The sequence below is a fragment of the Vulpes vulpes genome, chromosome 8 (assembly GCF_048418805.1).
Source record: "Vulpes vulpes isolate BD-2025 chromosome 8, VulVul3, whole genome shotgun sequence".
Lineage (NCBI taxonomy): Eukaryota > Metazoa > Chordata > Mammalia > Carnivora > Canidae > Vulpes > Vulpes vulpes.
The window spans coordinates 47,929,146-47,939,641 of NC_132787.1; the positions used below are offsets into that span (position 1 = coordinate 47,929,146).

General features: G+C 45.0%; 1 protein-coding gene across 3 annotated transcripts in view; it reads left to right on the plus strand.

Annotated features, from left to right (window-relative positions):
- C8H1orf162 (chromosome 8 C1orf162 homolog) overlaps positions 1 to 10,496 on the plus strand; it is a 30,867-nt gene that overhangs the window by 11,875 nt on the left and 8,496 nt on the right. The gene's annotated exons all lie outside the window — the stretch shown is intronic.

Sequence of the window (10,496 nt, forward strand, 5' to 3'; positions counted from 1 at the left end):
ATTGAGGATTTTGGTTTCTCTGATGCTGCCCCAAAGGAAAGGTGAACAAAAAATAAAAGAAAAGAAAAAAAAAAGAAAGAAAGAAAGGTGGGAAGATTCACATAGTGCCTGCTGAACAAACTTCCTATTCTCTATTTAGGAAGGGTGATCCCTAAAGATCAGGTAACCATGGGGCCCGGGACCCAGGAAGAGCCAAGGAGGGAAGAGTTTACCAGAGGTGTAGGGATCACAGAAGAAGCTTGCCTGGTTTTCTGGCTTCTAACTAGACCTTTACCTGTAATCACCCAAGGGCAGAAGGACACACAAAGCTTAAGGGCTCTGTCTCCAGTGGCTGAAGACCCAGGTTGAGGCCCATGGGCCTGTTCTCTTCTACTCCTGGCCCTTTTGAAGGACACTCTTCTATGTCTGCTTATCCAGGGGTCCCAGAAGTCCTTTGACAGTCCCTCCAGATAAAAAAAAGTTCCAAGCAAAGAGTAAGTCTGCCTCCTAAAGCTTGTGTGCTAGGGAGGCAGGTGGCCCTCCACACACCAAGGCCTGTGGTGTGGTTGTCTCAAGGCCTCCCTCCTCCCTAGTCTACACACACCCCCCTTTCCAAAGCTACTATGCCTTCTCTGTCACCTCTCATGGGGCTTTGGTCACCATAGAGCAGAATCCCCCCCAACCCATGGGCTGGCTACACTGGGCTCCATGGGTCCAGGAAACAAGAAGAGGATCACAATCACTCATTTGAAGGCTACTCCTTGGCCCCTTTCATTTTCCCTAATCCCCACCCTGCAATGGCTACTGACCTCTTCTATCCCTTTGACTTCTCCTCCTTTTGGACAAATGGCTAATAATTGAGATGATCCCCAAACCTGTGATCAGTATGCAGATGATGAGAATGGACATCCTGGAAGGAGTCACAGACAGACTTCATGTGGCTCAAAAGAAGGCACCTTTTGGTTCTTGGCTCAGGATTCCCTTTCCTGGGACCCACCCCACTTCCGGCTCCCACCCAGTTCCAGTAGCTGCTGGCCACCGTGTGCCTTCTGAGTGCTTCTGCCCTCCAGCCCAGGTCCAGTCAGGCTTGGGGGCCGATCGGGGACCAAGCATCTTCCCCAGAGACTAACACAGACTCGGAGCAGGAAGATCCAGTACTCAGACTGGCTGGTCTCTTGAATAGGGGACACATAAACTTAGGAGATAGAAATAGCCAAAATGAAACAGAAAGGGGCTGTGCATAGAGAGAGGAAAGCAAGCACACATAAGAGCAGCAGATCAGAGACTGAAGAAAATCCCAAAGACAATCGGGACCATTTCTGAAGGCGCCATGTCCTGCCTTTCATGTGTGAGACACTGCTCTCTACTTAGGACCAATCTTCCTTTTTAACTGAAATATTGAGAGGGAATTTTTTGCTGCTTGCATCCAAGAGTCCTAAACTACATTCTTCTGAAAGAAGCCACATGGTCACATTGAAGATCCGCAGTTCAGGTGGAGAAGCAACAACGCTGGAAAGTGGCAGGTGCAAATCAACTGCCCTGCTGTGACACCTTTGCCCGCCTCACCCACCAAAGCTGGAGCGATCGGCCTTGTGGATCACTCTGGAAGCCCTGCAGCTTCTGGTCCTGTTGCCTAAGTCTGCATCAGAAAGGATTTGCTGTGGATCAAGTGAGGCTGATGCTCAGGCCTGCCCTTTCCTCTGCATCTCTGCATCTCTGGCTGTCATTTGTTCAACCCTTATAGGATGAGAGTCCTGGACACATGCTAGGCCAAGGGGAGGCACCAGGCACAGCTGGTGGGTGGAGGGAACAAGTCGGGGCTGCAATCCAGCCCACACTCTGCCGGCCAAGCCATACACCCTGTCACTGGGCTCTGTGCCCCTGAAAGAAGGACTACTTTTCCAGATTTGCACAAAAGTCCTGCGTGGACTAGAAGTGGCCCATGGTTAGAGAATCCCAGGCTGAAGCCTATGGGAAGGGGTACCAGGGACACAAGAGGGCCAGTCCAATCCTTAAGGAACTGATAGGTGACATCATTGCCACACTGTACTCATGACAGCCACCAAAACCCAGTGGAAAAGTTCAGCCATGGCCACCCACATGGGCCTTCTCTGGCAAATCTAGTTGGTGAGGGTGGTGGTGGGGGGGTCTGAGTTTCACTTAAACTAAGGAGCACATTTAGGTGAGACTTATTTCATCCTGAGCCTGAAACCATATAGTAGAAACATGCTGGGTGTGAAGGACATCACACATTGAAAAAGCTGCTTGCTAAACAAATTACTGGTCAAGTGTGAATAAGGATCTCTTTCTAGCACCAGGAGGCTCCGTATAGCTTCCCTTAAGTTCTTGCTTTGTTTTCCTACTGGCATTGTGCTCTGGATTATGAGAGAAAGAAATCCCTTACAGCAAAAACAATCCTGAGGGGGAAATACATCACAATACAAGCATTCATCCAAAAACTGGAAAGAACTCAAATACAAAAGCCAACCTTGCACCTAAAGGTGCTGGAGATAAAACAGCAAATAGATCCTACATCCAGCAGAAGAAGAGAATTAAGATTCAAGCAGAACTCCATGAAATAGAGACCAGAAGAACTGTGGAACAGATCAACAAAACCAGGAGTTGGTTCTTTGAAACAATTAATAAGATAGATAAACCATTAGCCAGCCTTATTAAAAAGAAGAGAGAAAAGACTCAAATTAACAAAATCATGAATGAGAAAGGAGAGATCACCACCAATACCAAGGAAATACAAACGATTTTAAAAACTTATTATAAGCAGCTATATGCCAATAAATTAGGCAATCTAGAAGAAATGGATGCATTTCTGGAAAACCACAAACTACCAAAACTGGAACAGGAAGAAATAGAAAACCTGAACAGGCCAATAACCGGGAGGAAATTGAAGCAGTCATCAAAAACGTCCCAAGACACAAAAGTCCAGAGCCAGATGGCTTCCCAGGGGAATTCTATCAAACTTTTAAAGAAGAAACCATACCCATTCTACTAAAGCTGTTCGGAAAGATAGAAAGAGATGGAGTACTTCCAAACTCGATCTATGAGGCCAGCATCACCTTAATTCCAAAACCAGACAAAGACCCCACCAAAAAGGAGAATTACAGACCAATATCCCTGATGAACACATATGCAAAAATTCTCAGCAATACTAGCCAAAAGGATACAACAATACATTAAGATTATTCACCATGACCAAGTGGGATTTATCCCCGGGATGCAAGGCTGGTTCAACACTCGTAAAGCAATCAATGTGATTGATCATATCAGCAAGAGAAAAACCAAGAACCATATGATCCTCTCATTAGATGCAGAGAAAGCATTTGACAAAATACAGCATCCATTCCTGATCAAAACTCTTCAGAGTGTAGGGATAGAGGGAACATTCCTCAACATCTTAAAAGCCATCTACGAAAAGCCCACAGCAAATATCATTCTCAATGGGGAAGCACTGGGAGCCTTTCCCCTAAGATCAGGAACAAGACAGGGATGTCCACTCTCACCACTGCTATTCAACATAGTACTGGAAGTCCAAGCCTCAGCAATCAGACAACAAAAAGAAATAAAAGGTATTCAAATTGGCAAAGAAGAAGTCAAACTCTCCCTCTTCACATATGACATGATACTGTACATAGAAAACCCAAAAGCCTCCACCCCAAGATTGCTAGAACTCATACAGCAATTCGGCAGTGTGGCAGGATACAAAATCAATGCCCAGAAATCAGTGGCATTTCTATACACTAACAATGAGACTGAAGGAAGAGAAATTAAGGAGTCAATCCCATTTACAATTGCACCCAAAAGCATAAGATACCTAGGAATAAACCTAACCAAAGAGGTAAAGGATCTATACCCTAAAAACTACAGAACACTTCTGAAAGAAATTGAGGAAGACACAGAGATGGAAAAATATTCCATGCTCATGGATTGGAAGAATTAATATTGTGAAAATGTCAATGTTACCCAGGGCAATTTATACGTTTAATGCAATCCCTATCAAAATACCATGGACTTTCTTCCGAGAGTTGGAACAAATCATCTTAAGATTTGTGTGGAATCAGAAAAGACCCCGACCAGCCAGGTGAATATTAAAAAAGAAAACCATAGCTGGGGGCATCACAATGCCAGATTTCAGGTTGTACTACAAAGCTGTGGTCATCAAGACAGTGTGGTACTGGCACAAAAACAGAACAGAATAGAGAATATAACAGAATAGAGAATCCAGAAGTGAACCATCAACTTTATGGTCAACTAATATTTGACAAAGCAGGAAAGACTATCCACTGGAAATCAGTCTCTTCAATAAATGGTGCTGGGAAAATTGGACATCCACACGCAGAAGAATGAAACTAGACCACTCTCTTACACCAGACACAAAGATAAACTCAAAATGGATGAAAGATCTAAACGTGAGACAAGAATCCATCAAAATCCTAGAGGAGAACACAGGCAACACCATTTTTGAACTTGGCCACAGTAACTTCTTGCAAGATTCATCCATGAAGGCAAGAGAAACAAAAGCAAAAATGAACTATTGGGACTTCATCAAGATAAGAAGCTTTTGCACAGCAAAGGATACAGTCAACAAAACTCAAAGACAACCTACAGAATGGGAGAAGATATTTGCAAATGACGTATCAGATAAAGGGCTAGTCTCCAAGATCTATAAAGAACTTATTAAACTCAACACCAAAGAAACAAACAATCCAATCATGAAATGGGCAAAAGACATGAAGAGAAATCTCACAGAGGAAGACATAGACATGGCCAACAAGCACATGAGAAAATGCTCTGCATCACTTGCCATCAGGGAAATACAAATCCAAACCACAATGAGATCCCACCTCACACCAGTGAGAATGAGGAAAATTAGGCAGGAATCAACAAATGTTGGAGAGGAGGTGGAGAAAGGGAAACGCTCTTGCACTGTTGGTGGGAATGTGAACTGGTGCAGCCACTCTGGAAAACTGTGTGGAGGTTCCTCAAAGAGTTAAAAATAGACCTGCCCTACGACCCAGCAATTGCACTGCTGGGGATTTACCCGAAAGATACAGATGCAGTGAAACGTCGGGACACCTGCACCCCGATGTTTCTAGCAGCAATGTCCACAATAGCCAAACTGTGGAAGGAGCCTCGGTGTCCATCGAAAGATGAATGGATAAAGGAGATGTGGTCTATGTATACAATGGAAGTTGTGCATGCCACGTCCCGCTTGACCATGGCTGGGGAAGTATCTGGACAAGGAGAAGATGTGGGCAGCAGGCCCCTCTGTCTCTCAGCCTTCCAGAGGTGTGCCAGGTCCCCGCAAATGCTGCCTGGGACCAGCCTGCACGGCATGCTCGCGTCCCTTGTGTGAATTGATATGACTTGATTTTTTGTTCTCCCAGCAAGCATTTCTAGAATTACCAGGACTTGAACCTAATCTTAAGAATTCAAAAGTCTTCATGCTACCAGATTCACACCACACAAGGAAGATGGGTTAATGCTCAGTCTGCAGGCCTGGACCCTGACCCAGGGAGAGGACAGCAGCAAGAAAGGTCAGCAGGCCAGAGGGCAGCAGAGCCCCCAAGCCAGCCACCCCCGCCTCCCAGCTCAGGTCTCACCCCTGGGCTCAGGCATAGGCAGGCAGCAGGAAGTCCCAGCCTTGTCCCTCTGCACAAACACTTTTCTGGGGAGAAGGAGGAGGGAAGGGGAACTTCCGCTGAGAGTACAGAGTCCACATTTTTAGCTGAGGCTTTCAGATTCCTTCCAGCCCCCTTCCATTCCCCTTTCATCCCCTCCCTGCCACAGCTCTCTTATCAGAGCTAAGAACAAGGATGAGTCCAGACAGGATTTTTCTCCTTCCTTTTTCCTATCCCACTCCTTTGGTGGTTCAGGCTATGGAGCAGCCACTCCAAGCAGCAGAGAAGGGAATGCAAAGTGGGAAGTTTGGAGACTGGAGATGCTTCCTCTCTGTATTTTACCTGAAAAGGCAGTCAGGAAGAGCAGAACGAAGAACCCCATGACTGGAAGGAAGTGAACAACCTTCAACTGGAATGACAGGCTATACCCAGAGGTCTCAGGAATCCTGGATCTGTTTAAGGGAAACCAGATCTTTGAGCCTCAGCTGGTTTTATCCTGTTTGAAGAGACCAGGGCAAAGGGAACAACCAGTCAATCCAAGCAGTGCTGCCATGTGTAGCTATCCAGGTTGTGCACTGCACAAGGGTACCTCATCAGGGGGATGCCATTCGTGGAAATAAACTTACTTATGTAATAATGTGGGCAACTGAAAAAAAGTGTGGGCTTCTTGGCGCTCCCAAAACAGCGGTGGAGATTCCCCTCCTGGATAAATACACACTGGTGCAACAAAGCCTTGTACCCAATTAGCAGAACACAAGCATACATGCCAACGTGGGCCCACACTCAAGTGTGGGACTGTACCCTGTCCTGCCAATGCACCGGGTATCGCCAGAGGGTACATCCACAACTCTTGGAGGCCCAGTTCTCTTTTAGCTGAGGGGAAGACTAATGAGGAGATTGCTAACTTCCCTGACTCCCAAGAGGACGCTGAAGCCTCATCCAGGGAGTGGGGTTGGGCAAAGCTGTTAAAAGCAGATGCACCTGGCATCAGGAGCATAGAGTGGCGTCCACGTGGTATTTTGGTGTTGGCAGCCAGGGCTGCCGCTTCCAGACCTCCTGAGAGTTTCCTGGGCAGAGCCGGGACAAGTCAAGGAGATGTCAATGCAATGATAAAAGCTTCTCTTGGTTCCTATTGGGACTCACGGCCTGACTGCTGATTTTTAAAGTTTGAATTACAGAAGAATTTAAGCTGAACACTACTTCTCACACCCTAAAGCTAGCCCTTCCCATCAAGGGCCGGATGAGGATGAGTGTCTGATCCGGGTCGTTGAGTAATATCCTCTCCTGAGGGAGAGGGCCTTTCTCTCCTTCCCACGCAGTCAGCATGTGGGCCTGCTTCAGGTGTGTGTTTTACCTGCATCGTGATAAAGGTGCCTTATTTACTCCTCATCAAACCTCTGTGAGTTCCATCAATAAACCGCGAAGTGGAAAGAAAGGCAGGGAGGTGGGTGGTGGTAAGGAAAGAAGGAGGAATCTATAGATTAAAAGAGGCTTAAGAGAGGTAATGACAAACTGCCATCTATAGAACTTATTTGGATCCCGACTGAAGGTCTAGATAATGGGGAGATAGTTGATGATGTCAAGAAATTATTGTTTTTTTCAGATGGGATAATAACATTGTCAATAATCAACCTCTAAAAAAAAAAAAAAAAATCAGCCTCTAAGGGGCACCTGAATGGCTCAGTTGGTTAAGGGTCTGGCTCTTGGGTTTGGCTCAGGCTGTGATCTCAGAGTGGTGAGATCAAACCGCATCTTGGGCTCCATGCTCAGTGTGGAGTCTGATGAAGATTCTTTCTTCCTCCCTCTCCCCACCCTGTGCATGCACATGCATGTGCGTGCCCATGCACACTGTCTCTCTCCTTCTAAAATAATTTTTAAAGATTAAGTCTTTTTTAAAAAATCTGGTTGGGGAGCCTGGGTGGCTCAGTGGTTTAGCACTGCCTTCAGCCTGGGGCATGATCCTGGAGACCCAGGATCGAGTCCCACATGGGGCTCCCTGCATGGAGCCTGCTTCTCCCTCTGCCTGTGTCTCTGCCTCTCTCTCTCTCTCCATGTCTCTCATGAATAAATAAATAAAATCTTTAAAAAAAATAAAAATAAAAATAAAATTTAAAAACCTGGAGGAATTGAGTTCCTTTTTAAAAAAAATAAAATAAAATAACTTAAAATAACTAGCCTCTAAGATGGTTCCTGGCACTCTTGCTGTTGTTTAGTCCCCTCCTAAACTGAATCAGGGCTAGCCTGTGTGATCAAGAAAATCAATAAAAATTGGGGCGCCTGGGTGGCTCAGTTTGTTGGGTGTCTAGCTCCAGTCATGGTCTCAGGGTGCTGGGATCCAGCTCTACGTCAGGTCTCTGCTCGGTGCGGAGTCTACTTGTCTCTCTCCCTCCCCACAGCTTGTGCTTGCTCACCCATGCTCTCAAATAAATAAATAAAATCTTTTAAAAAAGAAAATAAAAATTGCATAGCAACTGATAATTCATATTGACTAGATATCATATAGAATTGATAATTCATATAGAAATTCATCATTGAGTCCTTATCTCTGAGAAAGCTGCATGCAAAAAGAACACTAGGAATGGCTCAGAGATATTGCCATGAAACCAAGGAAAGGAGGCCTCTGGGTGGCTCAGTGGTTAAGCATCTGCCTTTGGCTTAGGGTGTGATCCCAGGATTCTGGGATCAAGTCCCACATTGGGGTCCCCTCAGGGAGCCTGCTTCCCCCTCTGCCTGTGTCTCTGCCTCTCTCTCTGTGTCTCTCATGAATAAATAAATAAAATCTAAAAAAAAAAAGAAAAGAAAGAAACCAAAGAAAAGTAGCAACAGGAGAAGTGGGTTGGGCATAGATATCAGTAAAGTTCCCAAGACAAGAAAAGGTTGCATTTGAAAGCAAAGGAGAGGCCCAGAGTTTTAGAAAATGAACCATGTGTCTATTCTCATTCTGAGTATTAGTTGATGCTCCTTAGTTCTGCTGCTGCCTTGTAAGGATAAAATTAATTTTTGTTTCTCAGATGTGTAACTCATCTTAAGAAGATGAGTGGGTAATAACAACAAGCCAATTGATCATTTAAAAAAATTATATATATGTATTTTAGATAAAAAACAAAATGTTTGCAGATGAAATAATTTGATGTCCAAAATTTCAAGATAATCAGGGTGGGGTGAGTGGATAGAGACATAAATGGAACAACACTGGATGATCAACATTGGTTGATCATTATTAAAGCAGAATCGTCAATATCTGAGAGGTTATTAGGCTGGCCTCTTCACTTTTGTGTGCCTCAAGTTTTCCATAATAAAAAGTAAAAAACAAAACAAAACTCTGACACAGGAATGACAAGTTTCAGTTTTAGGAAACTGCCCGAGTTCACACAGCTAGTACAGCCACCATGATCTGATGCTAAATCTGAGAGGGGGAGAAAAATTCTTTCCAGCATACTCTTCCTTCCCCAATAGAAATAACACAGCAGAAGTATAGACTACAAGGGGACATACAGCGTGTCATCTGAGCAGTTGTGGCAACAGGCAGCCTGTTTCCCCATTTGCAGCATATCCAGGAAGGCATCTAAGGGCAGAGTGTCTCTAAAAAATGAGCACCTGGTTGTAAGACTGAATTTACCCACAGACAATGGCCAGACCATATATAAAACTAGACCTCTGGACAGAACATCTGGCCCAAGAAACCAGCATTTTATCTGTAGTAACTGGACGGGGAAGCCAGCCTGTTAAAAGTCAGTTTTGTCAAAAGTCAGACCATAATCTCTAGCAGAAGTCCAGAACACCAAAAGATAATCCCTGTGACAACCCCAGATGGCTAGTAGTAACTGACAGCTTTCTAAATGTTTGCCCTTCTTCCAGCTGGGGACCAACCAGAGAAAGCCAAATATGCTCACCTTGCCAATCACACACGATGCCCCACTTCTCATAGCTTCCCCAGGCCAATGGCACACCTGAAGCCTCCCTGTTGCCACCAGAGAGCTTGCCTACTCCTCTGCCTGCCTTCAAATCTCTGCCAAAATGCAAGTGGCAGCGACTGACTCTCTTGCTATTGCAAACTTGGGGTAGCCTTTGCTTGTTGTCACTTGGTCTTCGCTTATATCCACGGTAGACTTGATTTAAAAAAAAAAATTAGGTACATAAACCCAGCTACTCAACATCTACTGTGGTTCCAGAGAATTCATACAGAGGAGGAGGAAGCAAAACTCAGTTTTGTCTGGGTAGTCTTTTTACCTTATTCCTTTTGGAACAGAGAATCAACAACTACCTTCAAGTGTCCCGTTAAAGGAGGCTAGCCAAGAGACAGGCCTGAGGAGGCGCCAGTGACGCTGATCTCTAAACCTGAAACCAGGGTGGAGCTTGCCACTTCTACTGAAGCTCCTCACCAGTGATTCTTAGTTCATCTTTTTTGAGTCTACTTCAAAAGGCATCCTCACTTTAAGGGCTTTTAGTGGGCTGGTGGACCATCTTAGCCCAGGACATTCCTACTTGACCAAAACAAAAAACAAAACATAAAAAACAACCACACTATAACTCCCTGCAAACTATAACTTCCTTGCAGAACTCAGTGGGTTTGCTAAGCAATGGCCTTCAGAAAGAAAGAGAAGAAAAGAAGAGAAAAGGAAAAGAGGGAAAAAAAAGCTTTTTTTCTGAGACTCAGGGACTATAGCTCATCTTACGATACCAAATGACACAGGACAGACTGCTGCTTTGCTTGGAAGGAAGCTGTCCCCTTAACCCAAATTTTCTATGTGTTGCTATAGCAACTGCTAGAAATTGTTTGTAAATTATGAAGCTGCCTCTGTTTGGGATTGAAAACTAACCAGCACTTCCCTCAAAGGGCCCAGTGGGCAAAGGTGGCCTCTGTGCAGATGAGTGTACCGG